Below are 25,499 nucleotides of genomic sequence, written 5' to 3'. Positions count from 1 at the left end.
GGATATGAGTGCTATGGTGGCTGACTTACGTGGAGAAGTATCTGAACTTGGGGGTCGTACTGACAAAATTGAGCAGAAACTTGTGGACCTCATTAAATCACACAACAATTTACTAGACGCATATGGAATGCTGGAGAAACAGATGGATAAAATGCACACCAAGACCTTAGATCTCGAAGACAGATCCCGCCGCAACAATATCCGCATCAGAGGGATAGATGAGGCGGTGCATACCCGAGACCTTCGCTCCTTCCTCCAAGAATTTATCCAAGCCGCTATGCCAAACGTGGACAAAAAGGACATTGTTATAGATAGAATTCATAGGGTCCCCAAACCCTCCACTATCAATCCAAATCTTCCGAGGGATGTTCTGGCGCGTATCCACTTTTACGAACTAAAGGATGATTTTCTTTACTGTCTGAGAGGGAATCCGCTGCTTCCTCTGAAATTTGCACACCTGAAAGTCTACGCCGACCTCTCCCATGGGACTCTTGCCTTGAGATGGGAATTCCAACCATACACCTCGGTACTCAGAGATCGTCAAATCCCTTACCGCTGGGGATTCCCCATTAAGTTGATTATTTCCAGGGACAACTCCACCCATGTTTGCCTCTTACCTTCCCAAGCAGAGAAACTTCTTATCTAATGGGGAATGCGATCCCCCAAGGCGACTTCGCAGAAATCATTTCCGTCTCCCCACCGAGACCGCCATATTGACCCGGAATGGAGCGTGGCGTGAAGAGCTCCCTTTACAGATACTGGGTGCAATCTCTTGTTGTTCTTTTTGGTGAATTTCTTCCACGTTTTTTACCTTCTCCTTTTCTTTCTTTTTATCTCTCCTCTTCTTAACCTCTCCTCTCGAACTGCTCCCTCCTTACCTCTACTCGCTCTCCCTCTCTCTTATCTGCCCTTTCTCCTTCGTCTTATCTCTGATTACCCTTCCTACCTTTCTCTTCCTCTCCCCCCCTCCTCCTGATCGCTCACTTCTTCTTCTTTTCTTCTACAATACCTTTTTCCTCACCCCCCTCTCTCCACCACTGACACCATTCTTCTCTTCTTATATTTCTATCTACTTTACCCTAATTACTAAATCTCTTAGCTCCTTTCCCCCCTGACACATTTCTTTCACACCTGTGATAAGTGGAAGTTCTGCCCCAAAGGTGAATTGTCTCACTCTCCAGAGGTGTATCCACCTCGCCTTTTCTCTGCCTGGCACACTACTTGTACTGCCTGGACTAGTGTTTGATTACTGTTACTGTTATTGCTGTTATTTCCCTGCCCTCTTTTACCTAACCCCCCCCTTTCCTCCCATTTTACCCTTCCCACCTCCCTCTTGAATTTAGGTGTAAACGAGTCAACATATTTTGCATAACCATTGTTAATATCTCAACCCGTCCACGCCTTCCCTGACACCATGAGTTTATCTGTATATTCCATCAATGTTAATGGTCCCAATTCCGCTTGTAAACGTGCCTTGACCTGGAGACAACTTAATGGCTCCAAATGTGACGTTCTTTGCATACAGGAAACCCATTTATTGGCAAGGGATAATTTTAGAATGTACGCTGGGGCTTATCCTCACCAATTCTTTGCCAATGGCTCCGTGAAGAAATCAGGTGTGGGCATTTTCATTAAAAATACAGCTACTTTCACTATGCAGAGTGTGCTCAGAGACCCTGAAGGCCGTTATTTAATACTTATCTGTACCCTAAACAATATCCCATATACCATTGCATCTATATACGCCCCCAATGTGGGTCAATCCAGATTTCTCTGGAAATTTTTCAACACTTTGCAATCAGTTGCCACTGGCTACAGGCTCTTATGTGGAGACCTTAATGCACCTATGCAGAGACAAATAGACTGCTCCCATACCTCCGGCGCCAGACTTGAATTATCTCATCTGGTAACAAGAGATGAGCGTTGTTCGACTCGAACTGTTCGCCAATCTCAAATTCGAGCTGTTTTGGGCGGTGTTCGAGCCGTTCGGCGAACACGAACGATTTGAGAAAAATTCGGCTGTTTGAGGTTATGTTCGATAACTGTTCGTGCACCAAAATCATAACTGGATTTTTTCTCAGTAATGATGAAAATTAATGTTAATACGCAGTTTGAGTGTACAGTGGGGTGGGGGGAGGGGCAGGGGATGGATCTCTGCAGGAATAATGAAGATCTCCATTTTTTTTCTCTTTCCCGCATTTACAGTGGGGAGGTGCAATCTGTCAGCCTATGAGCAGCGCACACACGGAGCGAAGTGCTTTTTTTCACACAAGCAAGGGCATGTGTCATTGGCAGTGTATGTATAAGACCAAGCCATTTTCCCCGTCGCCACCATTTTCTCACTGCTGCAGCTGCGTGTTAGACGGCACCGCTGTTGCTGTGTGCGCTATACCTTGTTAATTTCAAGCCAATTTTCGCACAAATCTACAGATAGCTTGGGAGTAGGGAATAGTTGTGATTGCAGTCCTTTTAAGGACTAGGTTACAGCATTTCCTACGACTTTTATCAGGCAGGTCTGTGCTCTTAAATAGATAGATTGTGGGAGCAAAGACTAATTTTAATTGCAGTCCTTTTCAGGACTAGGTTACATCAGTTCCTATCAGTTTTTCCCAGGCAGGTCTGTGCCAGTGCTGTGCAAGATTTTTTCACAGCATTTGGCTGAATCTAGCAAAGCTAATCCTTTTTGGCCTATTGCAGTGTTAGTCAGTGGAGTAGCCTATCTGTGTTGCAAGATATACCACCTGTGTATAGAATACTAATTTTTTTACTACACCTAGTGAAGTAAAATCTTTTGGGCATAGCATCATTCTATTAGTCCATCTATACTGACCACCATCAGGTTGCAAATTGAATATAATTTTTTTCTGCATCTAGCTCTGAAAAAATATTTGGGCTTCTAGCAGTGTGTGGGACTTGTTCCATTAGTCCATCTATACAGACCTCCATCAGGTTGCAAACTGAATATAATTTTTTTCTCCATCTAGCTCTGAAAAAATATTTGGCCTTCTAGCAGTGTGTGGGACTTATTCTGTTAGTCCATCTATACTGACCTCCATCACGCTGCAAATTCAAAATAATTTTTTGTCTGCATCTAGCTCTGAAAAAATATTTGGCCTTCTAGCAGTGTGTGGGACTTTCTCTATTAGTCCATCTATACTGACCTCCATCAGGTTGCAAATTAAAAATAATTTTTATCCGCATCTACCTCTGAAAAAATATTTGGGCTTCTAGCTGTGTGTGGGACTTGTTCTATTAGTCCATCTATACTGACCTCCATCAGGTTGCAAACTGAATATAATTTTTTTCTGCATCTAGCTCTGAAAAAATATTTGGCCTTCTAGCAGTGTGTGGAACTTTCTCTATTAGTCCATCTATACTGACCTCCATCAGGTTGCAAATTAAAAATAATTTTTTGTCTGCATCTAGCTCTGAAATAATATTTGGCCTTCTAGCAGTGTGTGGGACTTTCTCTATTAGTCCATCTATACTGACCTCCATCAGGTTGCAAATTCAAAATAATTTTTTGTCTGCATCTAGCTCTGAAAAAATATTTGGCCTTCTAGCAGTGTGTGGGACTTTCTCTATTAGTCCATCTATACTGACCTCCATCAGGCTGCAAATTAAAAATAATTTTTATCTGCATCTACCTCTGAAAAAATATTTGGCCTTCTAGCTGTGTGTGGGACTTGTTTTATTAGCCCATCTATACTGACCTCCATCAGGTTGCAAACTGAATATAATTTTTTTCTGCATCTAGCTCTGAAAAAATATTTGGCCTTCTAGCAGTGTGTGGGACTTTCTCTATTAGTCCATCTATACTGACCTCCATCAGGTTGCAAATTAAAAATAATTTTTATCTGCATCTAGCTCTGAAAAAATATTTGGCCTTCTAGCAGTGTGTGGGACTTTCTCTATTAGTCCATCTATACTGACCTCCATCAGGTTGCAAATTAAAAATATTTTTTTGTCTGCATCTAGCTCTGAAAAAATATTTGGCCTTCTAGCAGTGTGTGGGACTTTCTCTATTATTCCATCTATACTGACCTCCATCAGGTTGCAAATTCAAAATAATTTTTTGTCTGCATCTAGCTCTGAAAAAATATTTGGCCTTCTAGCAGTGTGTGGGACTTTTTCTATTAGTCCATCTATACTGACCTCCATCAGGCTGCAAATTAAAAAAAAAATTTATCTGCATCTACCACTGAAAAAATATTTGGCCTTCTAGCTGTGTGTGGGACTTGTTCTATTAGTCCATCTATACTGACCTCCATCAGGTTGCAAACTGAATATAATTTTTTTCTGCATCTAGCTCTGAAAAAATATTTGGGCTTCTAGCTGTGTGTGGGACTTGTTCTATTAGTCCATCTATACTGACCTCCATCAGGTTGCAAACTGAATATAATTTTTTTCTGCATCTAGCTCTGAAAAAATATTTGGCCTTCTAGCAGTGTGTGGGATTTGTTCTATTAGTCCACCTATACTGACCTCCATCAGGTAGCAAATTCAAAATAATTTTTTGTCTGCATCTAGCTCTGAAAAAATATTTGGCCTTCTAGCAGTGTGTGGGACTTTCTCTATTAATCCATCTATATTGACCTCCATCAGGTTGCAAAATGAATATATTTTTTTTCTGCATCTACCTCTGAAAAAATATTTGGGCTTCTAGCTGTGTGTGGGACTTGTTCTATTAGTCCATCTATACTGACCTCCATCAGGTTGCAAACTGAATATAATTTTTTTCTGCATCTACCTCTGAAAAAATATTTGGGCTTCTAGCTGTGTGTAGGACTTGTTCTATTAGTCCATCTATACTGACCTCCATCAGGTTGCAAACTGAATACAATTTTTTTCTGCATCTACCTCTGAAAAAATATTTGGGCTTCTAGCTGTGTGTGGGACTTGTTCTATTAGTCCATCTATACTGACCTCCATCAGGTTGCAAACTGAATATAATTTTTTTCTGCATCTAGCTCTGAAAAAATATTTTGCCTTCTAGCAGTGTGTGGGATTTGTTCTATTAGTCCACCTATACTGACCTCCATCAGGTAGCAAATTCAAAATAATTTTTTGTCTGCATCTAGCTCTGAAAAAATATTTGGCCTTCTAGCAGTGTGTGGGACTTTCTCTATTAATCCATCTATACTGACCTCCATCAGGTTGCAAACTGAATATATTTTTTTTCTGCATCTACCTCTGAAAAAATATTTGGGCTTCTAGCTGTGTGTGGGACTTGTTCTATTAGTCCATCTATACTGACCTCCATCAGGTTGCAAACTGAATATAATTTTTTTCTGCATCTACCTCTGAAAAAATATTTGGGCTTCTAGCTGTGTGTAGGACTTGTTCTATTAGTCCATCTATACTGACCTCCATCAGGTTGCAAACTGAATACAATTTTTTTCTGCATCTACCTCTGAAAAAATATTTGGGCTTCTAGCTGTGTGTGGGACTTGTTCTATTAGTCCATCTATACTGACCTCCATCAGGTTGCAAATTGAATATAATTTTTTTCTGCATCTAACCCAGCCAATAGTTTTGGCCTAATACCACAATTTGGCCACTCAGCTCTGCTCGGTTCCCATCCATTGTTTTTTTGTGCAAACAACTCCAGAGTTGTGAATTAGTTAACCACCAAAATGAGTGGAAAAAGGCCTGCTGCTGGTGGAAAGGGGAATAGGCATGTTGGGAAGGGGAAAAAAGGTTGTGTCCGTGGGGTAGGTGTTAAAGCAACAGTAACATCTGCAGAAGAAAGACCATCTTCCAGCCAAACTAAAATGTCTACTTCTTTTAGCGGACAATGTGATAAGATCCCTTTCTTACGGCCACGCCAATCGCTACAAATTCCAGATGAGGCACAAAAACAGCAGGTGCTTCAACGGATATCAAGTGCTCCTTTAAGTGTGCTCTCCTCCACATCAACTTCAACATCACAAATACTCCAGTCCTCAAAGGTGTCACCCCAATCGCACTTGCTTCCTCACAGCTCCCAAATCTCCAGCTGCCCGTCTAAGTATGAGGTAGAACAGATGGTTGAGTCTGCAGAGCTGTTTACTCATACTATAGCCTGGGAATCAGAGGTCGACTCCAGCGCTTCTGTGAATCCAGACGAGGAAATGATCTGCACTGATGCCCAGAATCTTTATGAGTCGGATCCAGGACCAGACGCAGAAGGTTCTGACCATAATGTAGACCCTCATTCCCAAACTGTAACTCCTGTTGGTGGAGACAATGAGGAAGACGATGATGAGACTCAAATACCTGATTGGAGCGACAACTTTAGTTTTTTGTCAGGGCAGGAACAGGTTGGCTCTGAGGACGACGGGTGTGATAACGCACAGGGTGATGATGATGAGATTGGAGATCCCACTTACTGTCAACCCACAGTCAGCCAAGAGATGAGGTCAGCAGAGGAGGTGGAGGAAGATGCTAGTGACGACGAGGTCAGGTTGCGCCTTCCTGGACAGAGACGTAGTACTGGAAGCACGTCAACAACTGCATCCTCAAACACAACTCTGCCTCTCACCACAAGTCGTGGTGGCTCTTCAGGTCGCATGGGTGCTAAGCCTTGCATAGCCTGGGCATTTTTTCAGATCGATAAAGATGACCCAACTTGTGTTATCTGTAACATTTGTCAGCAAAAGCTAAGTAGAGGCCAAAAATTACATAGTTTGAGTACTTCATGCATGAACCGGCACATGGACATGAAGCATAAGTTGCAGTGGGAAGCTCAGTGTGCTACAATGCGGCCTAGCCGGCCGGGCCAACCACCGTCTGCCATATCTTGTGCATCCGCGGCCTCTTCATCCTCTGTGACTGGGGGGACAGCAGTCACACCTGTTTTGGGGCGCAGACCTGCCACCTCTTTACCAGCAACAGCCAGCGTGATTGGCAGGTCATCATTTTCTTTGGAGGTGGTAACACCAGCTGGTGTTGAGCGCTGTCCGACATCGATAGCACCACCTTTGGATCAAGGCAACCTAACATGTCCGCCTGCATCTTCCTCACAGACCGGCAGTTTGCCGGGGACAGCCTTATCAACCCCGTCTAAGCACAATAGCCAGCCCTCGGTCCCTCAGATGTGGACAAGTAAAAGACCATTTCCTCCTAGCCATGAGAAAGCTAAGAGGTTGAATTTCACCATCTGCAAGCTCTTGGCTACAGAAATGCTGCCTTTCCGCCTGGTGGAAACAGAGGATTTTCGAGACCTTATGTCCGTCGCAGTGCCCCAGTACCAGATGCCCAGTCGGCACTACTTCTCAAAGAAAGGTGTGCCTGCGCTCCACCAGCATGTCGCACACAACATCACCGCTTCTTTGAGAAACTCTGTGTGTGACAGGGTGCATTTCACCACAGACACTTGGACGAGTAGGCATGGACAGGGGCGTTACATGTCGCTGACTGGGCACTGGGTAACTATGGTGTAACATACCTGGTGGCGTCCTTGGATAGTGGTCCATCTCCCACTGTGCAAGAGCGCGCACTTGATCTCCTGTCAAGAATGTCTCTCTGGCTTCCCTCCATGCTGTCTGTTTGTGTCTGTTTCTGCTGCTTAAGGGCGGCGCCCGATCACTTCCTGATTTTTGTACCTGCTGTGGGTCACACCTCTTGTGCTTCCTCAGCCTATTGCTGTCTGTCACCTGGTATATAGCTCAGCTGCTCCAATCAATCCCTGCCTGAGCATAGTGTTTCATTCAGTGTGTGCTTGCACTCTGAAGGTGCCAGGTCCCGTTCTGTGTTCTCTTGTCTGCCTATCCTGGAGGCTGTATTTCCAGGCCTGTCTGAACACGCTCCTAGCCTGTTCCTCCTGCCTTCTAGGGGCCGATTACCTAGACCCGCTCCTGTATCTTGTCTGATCTGTCTGAACACGCTCCTAGCCTGTTCCTCCCACCTTCTAAGGGCCGATTACCTAGACCCGCTCCTGTATCTTGTCTGTCCTGTCTGAACACGCTCCTTGCCTGTTCGTCCTGCCTCTCTGGGGGCCGCATTCCCAGACCCGCTCCTGTATTCCGCTGCAGTGTCGGTCTCCTCTGTACACTTAGTTCCAGTCTGAACTCTCTCCTATCCTTTACCTGTTTTGCCTCTTTGTCCATTCCCTTCCTTTTTCTGCAGAGTCTGAACTCGTAGCTAACTCCTGCTTGTTGTCTCTGTACTCCCGTTTGTGAGTTTGTGGTCCACTCGCTACTTCTCTGCAAGTACCCTGTGGGTATCTGGCTCTGCCTTTCCCTTCCTGTCTGTTCCGTGTGAACAGAGCCCTGTCCCCCCTGCTCAGCCTAGCCTGCTCTGACTCCTTTGCTCACCGCTCCGGCGGTTCTAGCCTGCTCTGACTCCTTTGCTCACCGCTCCGGCGGTTCTAGCATGCTCTGACTCCTTTGCTCACCGCTCCGGCGGTTCTAGCCTGCTCTGACTCCTTTGCTCACCGCTCCAGCGGTTCTAGCCTGCTCTGACTCCTTTGCTCACCGCTCCGGCGGTTCTAGCCTGCTCTGACTCCTTTGCTCACCGCTCCGGCGGTTCTAGCCTGCTCTGACTCCTTTGCTTACCACTCCGGCAGTTCTAGCCTGCTCTGACTCATTTGCTCACTGCTCCGGCAGTCTCGCTCCGCTCTTATCCTTTTGCTCACTGCTCCGGCAGTCTTGCTCCTCTCTTGCTCACCGCTCCAGGCGGCCTCGTCCAGCTTTACTCTTGCTCACTGCTCCGGCATTCTTGCTCCACTCTTGCTCACCGCTCCAGGCGGTCTCGTCCTGCTTTACTCTTGCTCACTGCTCCGGCAGTCTCGCTCAGCTCTGACCCTTTGCTCACCGCTCCTGGCGGCCTTGTCCTGCTTTACTCTTGCTCACCGCTCCAGGCGGCCTTGTCCTGCCCTGTTCTCGCTCACCTCTCTGGGCGGCCTCACTCTGCTGTGTTTGTCCGCCACATCTGTGGTTCTGTTCCTGAGTCCCAGTGTGTACTGGGTCCTATCCCGCCAGTGTCCCTACCTGCTAGTGCCTCCCTGTCTGCACTCTAGCTGTGCTTGCCTGTACCCCTCTGCCTGTATTGTTCCTGAGTCCCAGTGTGTACTGGGTCCTATCCCGCCTGTGTTCCTACCTGCTAGTGCCTCCCTGTCTGCACTCTAGCTGTGCTTGCCTGTACCCCCCGGCCTGCATACCCGCCTGCCTGCATATCAGTCGTGCCTGCCTATACCCACCAGTCTGTGCGCCAGCCTAACCAGCCTGTTCCTGTATTCCCCTGTGTGGGTCAACAGCCGTGTCCGGGGTCTGTCCTGGAGTAGCACCTGGTCCCTCTGCTCGCTTCCTCCTTGGTGCACTGGCGTCGTATGCCGTCGTGCGACCCTGGTCGGATCGGGTGAATACCTAGTTACGCCCCTCCAGGCAATCACTCTCCGGCACGGTCCAGTGGAATCACACCACACGCCGCTCAGCCCGGGCGTGTGCATTACATCATGCTCAGGCCATGGTTCCCGTTGAGCCCCACGGCCTTCGCTCTCTGAGAAGTTTTCCAGCGAATACATGCATTAAAATAAATAAATAAATTTTTTTTTCCCTTTAGCTGAGTTCCAGGCGAATTACGCACCCGTCCAGATGGATCTATCTGCTGTCTTTCCTGCGGATCCGCTACGTTATTATGGGGATCCAAGACAAAGTCGTGCATTTGTGGAGCAATGCATGCTACACTTCAAGTTCTACCCTCTATGTTTTCCCACCGATCGGGTTAAGGTGGCATTCATTATGTCTTACCTGGCGGGTGATGCCTTGGAATGGATCAACCCCCTTTATGAAACACAGGATCCGATCCTCCTGGACCTAATGGCCTTCCTGGTGGCCTTTCTAATGGTCTTCGATGATCCTAACCCGGAGGCTCCTGCTGAAGCTTCACTTCCCAATATCCCGGAGCAGCCCCAATGGGTAATGTGTGTGGGTAGCGCAATAGTCCTCCAGCCCAATGAGACTACTGCCCACCCAGAATCCTCACAGGGTGACTACGCTTTCCGGAATACTTCTCCCAACCTCAAGAGGCAGTCCAGACGTGCTAGACGTAGAGGCAAGCCGTCACGCCAGGGTCTGTCCTCCCTAAGACCTCCTGACCCCAACCTTGAAGTCCCTACTGAAGCTTCATCTCCCTGTATCCCGGAGAAGCCCCAACGGGTAATGTGCGTGGGTAGTGCACCAGTTCTCCTGCCCGAAGAGACTTCTGCCCACCCAGACTCCACACAGGAGAACTTCCTGCACCCGGCATCAGATGCTTCGCCCACTTTAACCGGTGTGCATGTCCAAGGATGCTCCAAAGCTGTGGTTACCTCAGAGTCTGTGCACCTCTACTACCTGGCGGAGGACCCCCTGTTGCCTCCTGAATCCTCCGGGATACCACTCGATGACAAATGGAGAGAGACTTCTCTACACCCGGTACTCGATACTTTGTCCGCTTCGTCCTGTGAGCCTGACAATGGGTACCCCAAAGTGGTAGTTACCCCCGAGTCTCTACACCCCTCCGACCAGGCAGAGGACCTCCAGTTGTCTCCTGAACCCTTCGGGGTGCTACCTGGTAGCGAAAGGACAGAGACTCTCCTATACTCTGTAGCTGATACCTCGCTCGCTTCGTCCAGTGAGTCCAACCTAGTGTACTCCGAAGCAGAGGTTACTCTCGAGTCTCTACACCCCTCCGACCAGGCGGAGGACCTCCAGTTGTCTCCAGAACCCTTCAGGGTGCTACCTGGTAGCGAAAGGACAGAGACTCTCCTATACTCTGTACCTGATACCTCGCTCGCTTCGTCCACTGAGTCCAACCTAGTGTACTCCGAAGCAGTGGTTACTCCCGAGTCTCTATACCCCTCTGACCAGGCGGAGGACCTCCAGTTGTCTCCAGAACCCTTCGGGGTGCTACCTGGTAGCGAAAGGACAGAGACTCTCCTATACTCTGTACCTGATACCTCGCTCGCTTCGTCCACTGAGTCCAACCTAGTGTACTCCGAAGCAGTGGTTACTCCCGAGTCTCTATACCCCTCTGACCAGGCGGAGGACCTCCAGTTGTCTCCAGAACCCTTCGGGGTGCCACCTGGTGGTGAATGGACAGAGACTTTCCTATATCCTGGATCTGATACCTCGCTTGCTTCGTCCAGTGAGTCCGACCTAGTGTACTCTGAAGCAGAGGTTACCCGTGAGTCTCTACACCCCTCTGACCAGGCGGAGGACCGCCAGTTGTCTCCAGAACCCTTCGGGGTGCCACCTGGTGGTGAATGGACAGAGACTTTCCTATACTCGGTACCCGATACCTCGCCTGCTTCGTCCAGTGAGTCCGACCTAGTGTACTCTGAAGCAGATGTTTTCTCTGAGCCTCTGCACTCTTCTGACCCGGCGGAGGACCTCCAGTTGTTTCCTGAATCCTCCGGGGTACCACCAGATAACAAAGAGACAGTGACTTTTCCTCTTTATGTACCTGATAACCCGTCTATTTCTTCCTGTGAGCTTGACAAGATGTACCTCGAAGCAGAGATTACCCCCAAGTCTCTGTCCCCCTCCAACCCGGTGGAGGACTTCCAGTTGTCTCCTGTACCCTCTGGGGTGCCACCTGAAAATATGTGGAGAGAGACTTCCTTGTGTGCTGTTCCTGGTGCTCCACCCGTTTCGTCTGTTGCTAAGGGTGGCTGGATGGGAGGTAGCATCCTAGCTACCCAGAGGAGACCAGTTTTTCCGGTGGACAGTGGAAGTGATCTCTTCGAAGTGAAGAATTGGCCCTCAAATTCCCTGCGGAAGATTCTGGCAGGCCTGAAGAAGAGGGGGCGTAAGGGGGGGGGTACTGTAACATACCTGGCGGCGTCCTTGCTAGTGTTGAGCCACCCTCGTAGTGTTCGAGTTCAGTTCGGTTCGTCGAACACCCGTGTGTTCGCCGAACTGTTCGTCGAACTGTTCGTCGAACTGTTCGTCGAACACCTTCGAACACCGTTAAAACCAATGGCAGGCAAACAAAAACACATAGAAACACATAGAAAACACTTTCAAAGGTGTCCAAAAGCTGACAAACTGCTCAGAAGACACAACTAACACATGGAAAAGTGACAAGTACATATAGTCATGAGAAAAGAAAAGAGGTGGAGGAGTAAAAGGAGGGGGAGACACAGATATAGGCATGTCATGCCCTTCTAAAATCCAAAAAGTGAGAAGCCGACACGTTCAGTCCGCTCCTGCCCGTGCCACCTCCGTGTCGCCGGGTTTGTGCCAGAGCCGCGGTGAACCCTGACGGCCAGCCCCCCTCTCCCAATACTGGTGCCTGTCTGCTGGTGGGTCGAGCGAGCCCCCCTGTGGTGGAGGCAGCTCTAAGTTTTTTAATTTAAATTGTCTCTCTAATTTGAATGAATACACTTTAAATCCATTTACAAGGATCTATTGGAGGGCAAGTCTCATGCCAGCAGCCGCGTAATTCCAGCTCCAGTAGCGTCCACTAAAGCTGCTGCAGTTAAAAAGCTTTTATAAGGATCGAGCTCGGCTGTCCACCGCAAGGCATCCTACTGCCAGTCCCAGCCCCTATGCCTTTGGGTGCCTCCTGATGCTCTTCACTGAGTATCCCGTGGTCCCGAAGCATTTCCTTTGAAAAAATTAAGTGTCCAAACTACAGGTGGTGTAGCTTGCTTAACAGCCGGGATAATCCGCTGACTAGCAGACACTGCTACTAGGCACAAAGTATTTCCTGGGCTAGATGCAGTTAAAAATTTGTAAGTAGATACTCTCGTTGGATGCTGAGAAAGCATTCCATAGAGTCTCCTGGCACGCCATATATGATTCTCTTAAAAAGCTTGGGGTAGGGGTCTAGGGGACCCTTTTATAGCCAAAATCACGGCCCTGTATCACAATAAGTCACCTAGGCTGAAGATAAATGGAACTGTAGCACCCTGAGGGCTCGGTTGCTACAGACGTATTGCACCTCACCCAGAGGTGTGATATCTCACGCTCCGGTAAGGATGGAGTGTGGATCAGGACCCGACACCTGCATGCATTACACCACATTGCCGTGGGGCAGGGCGACCAATATGCCCCTGAGATGGGCACGACAGTCCCTGTCCCTGGCTGGAGTGGGCGGAGGGAACACTGAGGAAGGGGAACCCTGTAGTGCAGGAGCAGGGAGGAAGCAGTTCCTGGGTGCATTGAGAAGGGAGTATAAAAGGTGGGCACCATCTTAGTTCAGTGCAGAGAAGTCTTAGCAGAAGTGGCAGGGAGCAGGGGCTCTGCATGAGCTCTGCTCCGGAGGCGGGCCTAGTAACAGAGGTCCAGGCCTGCAAGAGGGAGAAGGAAGGAAGAGGAGCGGAGAAGGCTCCAGGAACGAGGAATGAAGGGATCCCAGGGGTGCGGACGGGCGAGTCGCCACCGCACGCCCGAATCCACCTGCGTGGAGGGGTCAGGCCAAAGGGGGAGACCGGTCCCCGAACTAGTGGAGGCAGGAAACGACCCTCAGCTAGAAACCGGAGGCTCTGACATTTTATGTGGCGCAGCCCCTCGATACACCCGCTAGGAAGGCACCACATAGGGTCAGGGAAACTGGCGCCAAGTTTACCAAGAGGAGGCCCGAGGCAGCCGGACAGAAGTGTTGGTAAGAAAGGCCAGACAAAGGACACACAAAGGGGGTCCTGTGAAGCGCTCCAAAGTTATCTGGGAGTTGTCTGAGCCCCTCACCTGGTGAGCACAGTACAACGTGGGCAGCCATTACCTGCAGACGTGGTCTGGATAATAAGAACTGTGAGTAAAGGCCCTGAACTGCATCACTGACTCCGTGTCGTTACTGCTGCTGCCCTGCACCATCACCCCCATTCTCCGCATACACTGCCCTGAGGCTATACTCCTCCCGTGGGGAGTTATGCTACGCTCTGCTGCACCCACAACACCAGCCTCAGCGGTCTGCCCTGTAGCGGCGGTTCACTCTGACCGCAATCCATGGGTGGCATAGTCGGACATTTAAACATCAAAACCACATAAATAGTTCCGCCACTGGTTTGACCACCCTGAGCCACGGAACCGGGTCGACGCCACGAAGACTACAACCACCAGCACCCACCAAAAAGGGTCCGGCTCCGGGTGTCCCAAGGCCCAGGGGGTGCGTCAGAACATTTTCATCACCTTTCACAATCACCAATGGGACAAGGCAGGGATGTCCTCTGTCCCCTCTCTTATACATCCTAGTGACGGAGCACCTGCTCTCATCAATTCGCCATAACCCCAATATTAGGTGGATTGAGGTGGGAGGCACCGAGTACAAGTACTCTCTATTTGCTGATAATGTCCTAGTATATATCACTCAATCACATATATCCATCCATGCTGTTATGGCTGAAATAGATCACTTTGTTACATGGTCAAATTTTAAAATCAATGCAGCGAAGTCTGAGGCCCTCGATGTCTCCCTCCCCAAATCCATATAGGATTCCATCCAGTCCAACTTTCCCTTTGCCTGGCCCTCACAGGGTATCAAATACTTAGGAATTCCTATTCATAGAGACCTCTCCCATCTATGTTATCTTAATTTTGGGCCCTTTATTGAACAACTCCATACAGACCACGGTTGGCAAGTTAGAACTGTAAGATTCACTACGTGAACCACTGGTGTTTTGTGGAAAAGCACATGTACACTGCGTTCCAAATTATTATGCAAAAAGTGTTTAGGAGTGATAAGGGAAGAATTTGTTTGTTTGTCAGTTAAACTCATTGATGGTGATGTGTGTCAGGGCTCTTTATATCACTGTAAGCAATTGCAGACACCTGTGCTAATTAGTTTGGCAGGTGTGTCCAATGAAAGGCAAGACTACTTAAGAAGGCTCTCTCACATTATTAAGCAGCCTACATTTTCTGCCAAAATGGGAAAGCAAAAGGATGTGTCGGCTGCTGAGAAGCAACAAATTGTGGAGTGTTTAGGTCAAGGCATGACTACAATCAACATTGTGCGATGATCAGGATGAAGTGTCTTGGCAATCAAGAAGTATGTAGCTGATTCACAGTACACACGTGTGCGTGCTGATAAGGGCAAATTGAGGACTCTTTCCTACAGGCAATTACGTCAGGTTGAAAGAGCAGCGGCAAAAAAGTCTTGTCATAGCAGCAGACAAGTTTTTGAAGCTGCTTGTGCCTGCAACGTCCCCCGAACAACAAGATGCAGGGTCCTTCAGAGGTTTGCAGCTGTGCATACGCCATCCTGTCGACCTCCTCTATCCACTTCACACAAGCAGAAACGGCTCCAGTGTGCCAAACATTACATGAAGACTGATTTCAAAACTGTTTTGTTCACGGATGAGTGCCGTGCAGCGCTCGATGGTCCAGATGGATGGAGTGGAGGATGGCTGGTTAATGGACACCCCACGCAAACACGGCTACAGCGCCAACAAGGAGGAGGTGGAGTAATGTTTTGGGCTGGAATCATGGGGAGAGAGATTGTCGGCCCCTTTAGGATCCCTGAAGGCGCTAAAGATGAACTCCATAATGTATGTGGATTTTCTCAAACAGCACTTCCTGCCATGGTTCAAGAAGAAGAACCGTGTATTTCACAGCAAGATCATTTTTCTGCATGATAATGCACCATCTCATGCTGCACATAAAACATCTGCATCTCTGGCTGATATGGGCATAAAAGGGGACAAACTTATGGTGTGACCCCCATGCTCCCCTGACCTGTACCCCATTCAGAACCTTTGGAGCATCATTAAAAAGAGTGTCTATGATGGCGGGAGGCAGTTCACATCTAAGCAACAGCTCTGGGAGGGTATTCTGTCCTCATGCAAAACAACTGAAGCAGAAACCATCCAAAACCTGACAAATTCAATGGACGAGAGAGTTCAGAAGCTCCTTTCGAACAAGGGGTCCTATGTGAAAATGTAACATCACCTAGAATAAAGTTTTGAGTTGAAAACTGTTTGATTTCAGTTTCTAACAACCTGCTAATGCTTATAATTTCAAAAATGACCATTTTTTTGGTCTTTATTAAAATGAAAAGGTTGATCGAAAAGTTTGGGGGATCTAAGAGTGTGGCAACCCAGTAGTCATGATTACTTCGAATTCTGACAATATGAGGGTCATGCTGCAGGTAGTGCAGCAAGAAGGCACTTATGTGTCTTGCGCATCTCGGAGCACCAAAATTATTTTCCGGGCTAGATGCAGCTAAAAATTATTATTAATTTTAAATCTGGTGAAGCTTTAGTATAGATGGCCTAATAGGATCAGTGCTGCACACTGCTACAAAGCACAAATTATTTTCCAGTCAAGATACAGATAAACATGATTAGTAATTTTAAATCTGATGGAGCTTATTATAGATGGCCTAATAGAATCAGTGCTGCACACTGCTACAAAGCCCAAATTATTTTCCAGCCAAGATACAGATAAACATGATTAGTAATTTGAAAGCTTAAAACTTTTGGTAGGGTGATTTTAACCAATCATCAAGCTTTTACTCTCCCCAGGATGACACAGGGGTAGAAAAGTCGTTTCGGATCCATGATTTGTTCATCTTTATGAACGTGAGTCTGTCTAAATTATCAGTGGAGAGCCGCGTGCGCTTATCTGTCAGCACACCACCAGCAGCGCTGAACACACGTTCAGACAGAACGCTGGCTGCGGGGCATGACAAGATCTCCAAGGCGTAAGTGGCTAGCTCCGGCCATTTATCCAGATTGGAAGCCCAAAAAGAGCAAGGGTCCAGTGACACAGTCGTGGCTTCAATGTTTACTTGGAGATACTCCTGTACCATCGTCTCTAGGCGTTGACTATGTGTCAGACTTCTTGTCTCCTGTGGCCTTGCAAAGGATGGGCTAAAAAAGTGGTGAAATGATTCCGCAAAATTGATGTTACCAACAGATACTGTGGTTCTGTTACGGTTTGAGTGCTGAACAATTGACGGTCCCACGGTTGGCAAGTTGGAACTGTGAGATTCACTACGTGCACCACTGGTATTTTGTGGAAAAGCACATGTAAGATTCTGCAACAGTCTCTGCTGATACTCCTGCATGCGTGCATCCCTTTCTATGGCAGGAATAATTTCTGCAAATTTACTTTTGTACCGGGGATCTAACAGTGTGGCAACCCAGTAGTCAGGATTATTTCTAATTCTCACAATTCGAGGGTCATGTTGCAGGTAGTGCAGCAAGAAGGCACTCATGTGTGTTTCGCATCCAGGAGCACCAAGTCCCTGTTGTGTTGGTGGCGAGGTAACAATCATGCTTCCTTCCTCTGTCCTCTCCCCCCATCCTCGCACAACAGAAATGTGATCAAGGTCTCCCTCATCTGATGAGTCTTCCATCAGTTCGTCCTCCACTTCTTCCTGGGCTCCTGCACCTTCCTCACTAGTTTGGCTGCTACCATGCGCCCTGGTAAAACCATCTCCCCCACCCTCACATGCCTGCCGCCTTGGTGCTGCCGACCGTCTGGACCTTGCAGATGTTAGCCCTTCCGCATACAACTCCTCCTCCTCTACTTCCTCCACCTCCTCTTGTGCCACCACCTGACTCCGAATTCTGTTTAACATGTGCTCCAGCATGTAAATCACCGGAATAGTCATGCTGATAATGGCATCGTCAGCACTAAACATCTTCGTCGCCATTTCAAAACTGTGCAGAAGGGTGCATAGGTCCCTGATCTGAGACCACTCCTCCAGCGTGATTTGCCCCACCTCTGAATCTCGTTGGCTCAGGCTATACGTCAGAACGTATTTCACCAGGGCTTGTCGGTGCTGCCACAGTCGCTGCAACATGTGCAGAGTTGAATTCCACCGGGTAGGCACATCGCATTTTAGCCGGTGAAGTGGCAGGCCCAACGACTTCTGTAGAGATGTAAGTCGCTGAGCTGCGGGATGCGAACGGCGGAAGTGAGCACACAGCGACCGTGCCCTCTGCAGAAGGCCATCTAGTCTGGGATAGTGGGCTAAAAATTGCTGGACAACCAGGTTCAACACGTGAGCCATACAAGGCACGTGTGTGACATTGCCCCGGCGAAGGGCCGCACCCAGGTTTGCAGCATTGTCGCACACGGCCTTCCCTGGTTTCAGGTCCAGTGGAGACAACCATTCATGAAATTGGTTCTCCAGAGCTGACCACAACTGCTCAGCTGTGTGACTCACATTTCCCAGACATTTCAATGTAAAAACCGCCTGATGACGTTGAGCTCTACTGCCAGCATAGTAAGGAGGTGTGCAGGATCCCTTCTGCACAGTTAGAAAGCTTGTGGCATGACCAGACAGGCTTTGGGTGCAGGTGGAGGACCGAGAGGAGGTTGAGGAGGCAGAAGCAGTGGAGGAACTTTGACATAAAGAGGATTGACGCACAACTCGTGGGGACGGCAAGACTTGGACAGCAGCCCCTTGTCCTGCTGTCACCATAGTTACCCAGTGCCCAGTCAGCGACATGTAACGCCCCTGTCCATGCCTACTCGTCCAAGTGTCTGTGGTGAAATGCACCCTGTCACACACAGAGTTTCTCAAAGAAGCGGTGATGTTGTGTGCGACATGCTGGTGGAGCGCAGGCACACCTTTCTTTGAGAAGTAGTGCCGACTGGGCATCTGGTACTGGGGCACTGCGACGGACATAAGGTCTCGAAAATCCTCTGTGTCCACCAGGCGGAAAGGCAGCATTTCTGTAGCCAAGAGCTTGCAGATGGTGAAATTCAACCTCTTAGCTTTCTCATGGCTAGGAGGAAATGGTCTTTTACTTGTCCACATCTGAGGGACCGAGGGCTGGCTATTGTGCTTAGACGGGGTTGATAAGGGTGTCCCCGGCAAACCGCCGGTCTGTGAGGAAGATGCAGGCGGACATGTTAGGTTGCCTTGATCCAAAGGTGGTGCTATCGATGTCGGACAGCGCTCAACACCAGTTGGTGTTACCACCTCCAAAGAAAATGATGACCTGCCAATCACGCTGGCTGTTGCGGGTAAAGAGGTGGCAGGTCTGCGCCCCAAAACAGGTGTGACTGCTGTCCCCCCAGTCACAGAGGATGAAGAGGCCGCGGATGCACAAGATATGTCAGACGGTGGTTGGCCCGGCCGGCTAGGCCGCATTGTAGCACACTGAGCTTCCCACTGCAACTTATGCTTCATGTCCATGTGCCGGTTCATGCATGAAGTACTCAAACTATGTATTTTTTGGCCTCTACTTAGCTTTTGCTGACAAATGTTACAGATAACACGAGTTGGGTCATCTTTATCGATCTGAAAAAATGCCCAGGCTATGCAAGGCTTAGCACCCATGTGACCTGAATAGCCACCACGACTTGTGGTGAGAGGCAGAGTTGTGTTTGAGGATGCAGTTGTTGACGTGCTTTCAGTATTACGTCTCTGTCCAGGAAGGCGCAACCTGACCTCGTCGTCACTAGCATCTTCCTCCACCTCCTCTGCTGACCTCATCTCTTGGCTGACTGTGGGTTGACAGTAAGTGGGATCTCCAACCTCATCATCATCACCCTGTGCGTTATCACACCCGTCGTCCTCAGAGCCAACCTGTTCCTGCCCTGACAAAAAACTAAAGTTGTCGCTCCAATCAGGTATTTGAGTCTTATCATCGTCTTCCTCATTGTCTCCACCAACAGGATTTACAGTTTGGGAATGAGGGTCTACATTATGGTCAGAACCTTCTGCGTCTGGTCCTGGATCCGACTCATAAAGATTCTGGGCATCAGTGCAGATCATTTCCTCGTCTGGATTCACAGAAGCGCTGGAGTCGACCTCTGATTCCCAGGCTATAGTATGAGTAAACAGCTCTGCAGACTCAACCATCTGTTCTACCTCATACTCAGACGGGCAGCTGGAGATTTGGGAGCTGTGAGGAAGCAAGTGCGATTGGGGTGACACCTTTGAGGACTGGAGTATTTGTGATGTTGAAGTTGATGTGGAGGAGAGCCCACTTAAAGGAGCACTTGATATCCGTTGAAGCACCTGCTGTTTTTGTGCCTCATCTGGAATTTGTAGCGATTGGCGTGGCCGTAAGAAAGGGATCTTATCACATTGTCCGCTAAAAGAAGTAGACATTTTAGTTTGGCTGGAAGATGGTCTTTCTTCTGCAGATGTTACTGTTGCTTTAACACCTACCCCACGGACACAACCTTTTTTCCCCTTCCCAACACGCCTATTCCCCTTTCCACCAGCAGCAGGCCTTTTTCCACTCATTTTGGTGGTTAACTAATTCACAACTCTGGAGTTGTTTGCACAAAAAAACAATGGATGGGAACCGAGCAGAGCTGAGTGGCCAAACTGTGGTATTAGGCCAAAACTATTGGCTGGGTTAGATGCAGAAAAAAATTATATTCAATTTGCAACCTGATGGAGGTCTGTATAGATGGACTAATAGAACAAGTCCCACACACAGCTAGAAGGCCAAATATTTTTTCAGAGGTAAATGCAGAAAAAAATTATATTCAGTTTGCAACCTTATGGAGGTCAGTATAGATGGACTAATAGAACAAGTCCCACACACAGCTAGAAGGCCAAATATTTTTTCAGAGGTAGATGCAGAAAAAAATTATATTCAGTTTGCAACCTTATGGAGGTCAGTATAGATGGACTGATAGAACAAGTGTCACACACAGCTAGAAGGCCAAATATTTTTTCAGAGCTAGATGCAGAAAAAAATTATAGTCAGTTTGCAACCTTATGGAGGTCAGTATAGATGGACTAATAGAACAAGTCCCACACACAGCTAGAAGGCCAAATATTTTTTCAGAGGTAGATGCAGAAAAAAATTATATTCAGTTTGCAACCTTATGGAGGTCAGTATAGATGGACTAATAGAACAAGTCCCACACACAGCTAGAAGGCCAAATATTTTGTCAGAGGTAGATGCAGAAAAAAATTATATTCAGTTTGCAACCTTATGGAGGTCAGTATAGATGGACTAATAGAACAAGTCCCACACACAGCTAGAAGGCCAAATATTTTTTCAGAGGTAGATGCAGAAAAAAATTATATTCAGTTTGCAACCTTATGGAGGTCAGTATAGATGGACTAATAGAACAAGTCCCACACACAGCTAGAAGGCCTAATATTTTGTCAGAGGTAGATGCAGAAAAAAATTATATTCAGTTTGCAACCTCATGGAGGTCAGTATAGATGGACTAATACAACAAGTCCCACACACAGCTAGAAGCCCAATATTTTTTCAGAGGTAGATGCAGAAAAAAATATATTCAGTTTGCAACCTGATGGAGGTCTGTATAGATGGATTAATAGAACAAGTCCCACACACAGCTAGAAGCCCAATATTTTTTCAGAGGTAGATGTAGAAAAAAATATATTCAGTTTGCTACCTGATGGAGGTCTGTATAGATGGATTAATAGAACAAGTCCCACACACAGCTAGAAGCCCAATATTTTTTCAGAGGTAGATGCAGAAAAAAATTATATTCAGTTTGCAACCTTATGGAGGTCAGTATAGATGGACTAATAGAACAAGTCCCACACACAGCTAGAAGGCCAAATATTTTTTCAGAGGTAGATGCAGAAAAAAATTATATTCAGTTTGCAAACTTATGGAGGTCAGTATAGATGGACTAATAGAACAAGTCCCACACACAGCTAGAAGCCCAATATTTTTTCAGAGGTAGATGAAGAAAAAAACATATGCAGTTTGCAACCTGATGGAGGTCAGTATAGATGGACTAGTACAACAAGTCCCACACACAGCTAGAAGCCCAATATTTTTTCAGAGCTAGATGCAGAAAAAAATTATATTCAATTTGCAACCTGATGGAGGTCAGTATAGATGGACTAATAGAACAAGTCCCACACACAGCTAGAAGGCCAAATATTTTTTCAGAGGTAAATGCAGAAAAAAATTATATTCAGTTTGCAACCTTATGGAGGTCAGTATAGATGGACTAATAGAACAAGTCCCACACACAGCTAGAAGGCCAAATATTTTTTCAGAGGTAGATGCAGAAAAAAATTATATTCAGTTTGCAACCTTATGGAGGTCAGTATAGATGGACTAATAGAACAAGTCCCACACACAGCTAGAAGGCCAAATATTTTTTCAGAGGTAGATGCAGAAAAAAATTATATTCAGTTTGCAACCTTATGGAGGTCAGTATTGATGGACTAATAGAACAAGTCCCACACACAGCTAGAAGGCCAAATAATTTTTCAGAGGTAGATGCAGAAAAAAATTATATTCAGTTTGCAACCTTATGGAGGTCAGTATAGATGGACTAATAGAACAAGTCCCACACACAGCTAGAAGGCCAAATATTTTTTCAGAGGTAGATGCAGAAAAAAATATATTCAGTTTGCAAACTGATGGAGGTCTGTATAGATGGATTAATAGAACAAGTCCCACACACAGCTAGAAGCCCAATATTTTTTCAGAGGTAGATGAAGAAAAAAATATATGCAGTTTGCAACCTGATGGAGGTCAGTATAGATGGACTAGTACAACAAGTCCCACACACAGCTACAAGCCCAATGTTTTTTCAGAGCTAGATGCAGAAAAAAATTATATTCAATTTGCAACCTGATGGAGGTCAGTATGGATGGACTAATAGAATGATGCTATGCCCAAAAGATTTTACTTCACTAGGTGCAGTAAAAAAATTGGTATTCTATACACAGGTGGTATATCTTGCAACACAGATAGGCTACTCCACTGACTAACTCACTCTGCAATAGGCCAAAAAGGATTAGCTTTGCTAGATTCAGCCAAATGCTGTGAAAAAAACTTGCACAGCACTGGCACAGACCTGCCTGGCAAAAACTGATAGGAACTGATGTAACCTAGTCCTGAAAAGGACTCCAATTACAATTAGACTTTACTCCCACAATCTATCTATTTAAGAGCACACACCTGCCTGATAAAAGTCGTAGGAAATGCTGTAACCTAGTCCTTAAAAGGACTGCAATCACAACTATTCCCTACTCCCAAGCTATCTGTAGATTTGTGCGAAAATTGGCTTGAAATTAACAAGGTATAGCGCACACAGCAACAGCGGTGCCGTCTAACACGCAGCTGCAGCAGTGAGAAAATGGTGGCGACGGGGAAAATGGCTTAGTCTTATAGGGCAAGGACATGTGACATACACTGCCAATGACACATGCCCTTGCTTGTGTGAAAAAAAGCACTTCGCTCCGTGTGTGCGCTGCTGATAGGCTGACAGATTGAGCCTCCCCACTGCAAATGCGGGAAAGAGAAAAAAAAATGGAGATCTTCATTGTTCCTGCAGAGATCCATCCCCTGCCCCTCCCCCCACCCCGCTGTACACTCAAACTGCGTATTAACATTAATTTTCATCATTACTGAGAAAAAATCCAGTTATGATTTCGGTGCACGAACAGTTATCGAACATAACCTCGAACAGCCGAATTTTTCTCAAATTGTTCGTGTTCGCCGAACGGCTCGAACACCGCCCAAAACAGCTCGAATTTGAGATTGGCGAACAGTTCGAGTAGAACAATGCTCATCTCTAGTCCTTGCATAGTGGTCCATCTCCCACTGTGCAAGAGCTCGCACTTGATCTCCTGTCCAGAATGTCTCTCTGGCTTCCCTCCATGCTGTCTGTTTGTGTCTGTTTCTGCTGCTTAAGGGCGGCGCCCGATCACTTCCTGCTTTTTGTACCTGCTGTGGGTCACACCCCTTGTGCTGTCTGTCACCTGGTATATAGCTCAGCTGCTCCAATCAATCCCTGCCTGAGTATAGTGTTTCATTCAGTGTGTGCTTGCACTCTGAAGGTGCCAGGTCCCGTTCTGTGTTCTCTTGTCTGCCTATCCTGGAGGCTGTATTTCCAGGCCTGTCTGAACACGCTCCTAGCCTGTTCCTCCTGCCTTCTAGGGGCCGATTACCTAGACCCGCTCCTGTATCTTGTCTGATCTGTCTGAACACGCTCCTAGCCTGTTCCTCCCGCCTTCTAGGGGCCGATTACCTAGACCCGCTCCTGTATCTTGTCTGTCCTGTCTGAACACGCTCCTTACCTGTTCGTCCTGCCTCTCTGGGGGCCGCATTCCCAGACCCGCTCCTGTATTCCGCTGCAGTGTCGGTCTCCTCTGTACACTCAGTTCCAGTCTGAACTCTCTCCTATCCTTTACCTGTTTTGCCTCTATGTCCGTTCCCTTCCTTTTTCTGCAGAGTCTGAACTCGTAGCTAACTCCTGCTTGTTATCTCTGTACTCCCGTTTGTGAGTTTGTGGTCCACTCGCTACTTCTCTGCAAGTACCCTGCGGGTATCTGGCTCTGCCTTTCCCTTCCTGTCTGTTCCGTGTGAACAGAGCCCTGTCCCCCCTGCTCAGCCTAGCCTGCTCTGACTCCTTTGCTCACCGCTCGGCGGTTCTAGCCTGCTCTGACTCCTTTGCTTACCGCTCCGGCGGTTCTAGCCTGCTCTGACTCCTTTGCTCACTGCTCCGGCAGTCTCGCTCCGCTCTTATCCTTTTGCTCACTGCTCCGGCAGTCTTGCTCCTCCCTTGCTCACCGCTCCAGGCGGCCTCGTCCAGCTTTACTCTTGCTCACTGCTCCGGCAGTCTTGCTCCACTCTTGCTCACCGCTCCAGGCGGTCTTGTCCTTCTTTACTCTTGCTCACTGCTCCGGCAGTCTCTCTCAGCTCTGACCCTTTGCTCACCGCTCCTGGCGGCCTTGTCCTGCTTTACTCTTGCTCACCGCTCCAGGCGGCCTTGTCCTGCCCTGTTCTCGCTCACCTCTCTGGGCGGCCTCACTCTGCTGTGTTTGTCCGCCACATCTGTGGTTCTGTTCCTGAGTCCCAGTGTGTACTGGGTCCTATCCCGCCAGTGTCCCTACCTGCTAGTGCCTCCCTGTCTGCACTCTAGCTGTGCTTGCCTGTACCCCTCTGCCTGTATTGTTCCTGAGTCCCAGTGTGTACTGGGTCCTATCCCGCCTGTGTTCCTACCTGCTAGTGCCTCCCTGTCTGCACTCTAGCTGTGCTTGCCTGTACCCCCCGGCCTGCATACCCGCCTGCCTGCATATCAGTCGTGCCTGCCTATACCCACCAGTCTGTGCGCCAGCCTAACCAGCCTGTTCCTGTATTCCCCTGTGTGGGTCAACAGCCGTGTCCGGGGTCTGTCCTGGAGTAGCACCTGGTCCCTCTGCTCGGTTATTCCTTGGTGCACTGGCATCGTATGCCGTCGTGCGACCCTGGTCGGATCGGGTGAATACCTAGTTACGCCCCTTCAGGCAATCACTCTCCGGCACGGTCCAGTGGAATCACACGCACACGCCGCTCAGCCCGGGCGTGTGCATTACATATGGTGACAGCAGGACAAGGGGCTGCTGTCCAAGTCTTGCCGTCCCCACGAGTTGTGCGTCAATCCTCTTTATGTCAAAGTTCCTCCACTGCTTCTGCCTCCTCAATCTCCTCTCGGTCTTCCACCTGCACCCAAAGCCTGTCTGGTCATGCCACAAGCTTTCTAACTGCGCAGAAGGGATCCTGCACACCTCCTTACTATGCTGGCAGTAGGGCTCAACGTCATCAGGTGGTTTTTACTTTGAAATGTCTGGGAAATGTCACACAGCTGAGGAGTTGTGGTCAGCTCTGGAGAACCAATTTCATGAATGGTTGT

The sequence above is a fragment of the Phyllobates terribilis genome, unplaced genomic scaffold, assembly GCF_046119375.1.
Source record: "Phyllobates terribilis strain yellow unplaced genomic scaffold, ASM4611937v1 Scaffold_12__6_contigs__length_324123572, whole genome shotgun sequence".
Lineage (NCBI taxonomy): Eukaryota > Metazoa > Chordata > Amphibia > Anura > Dendrobatidae > Phyllobates > Phyllobates terribilis.
Note: the sequence above shows the minus strand (reverse complement) of the source record.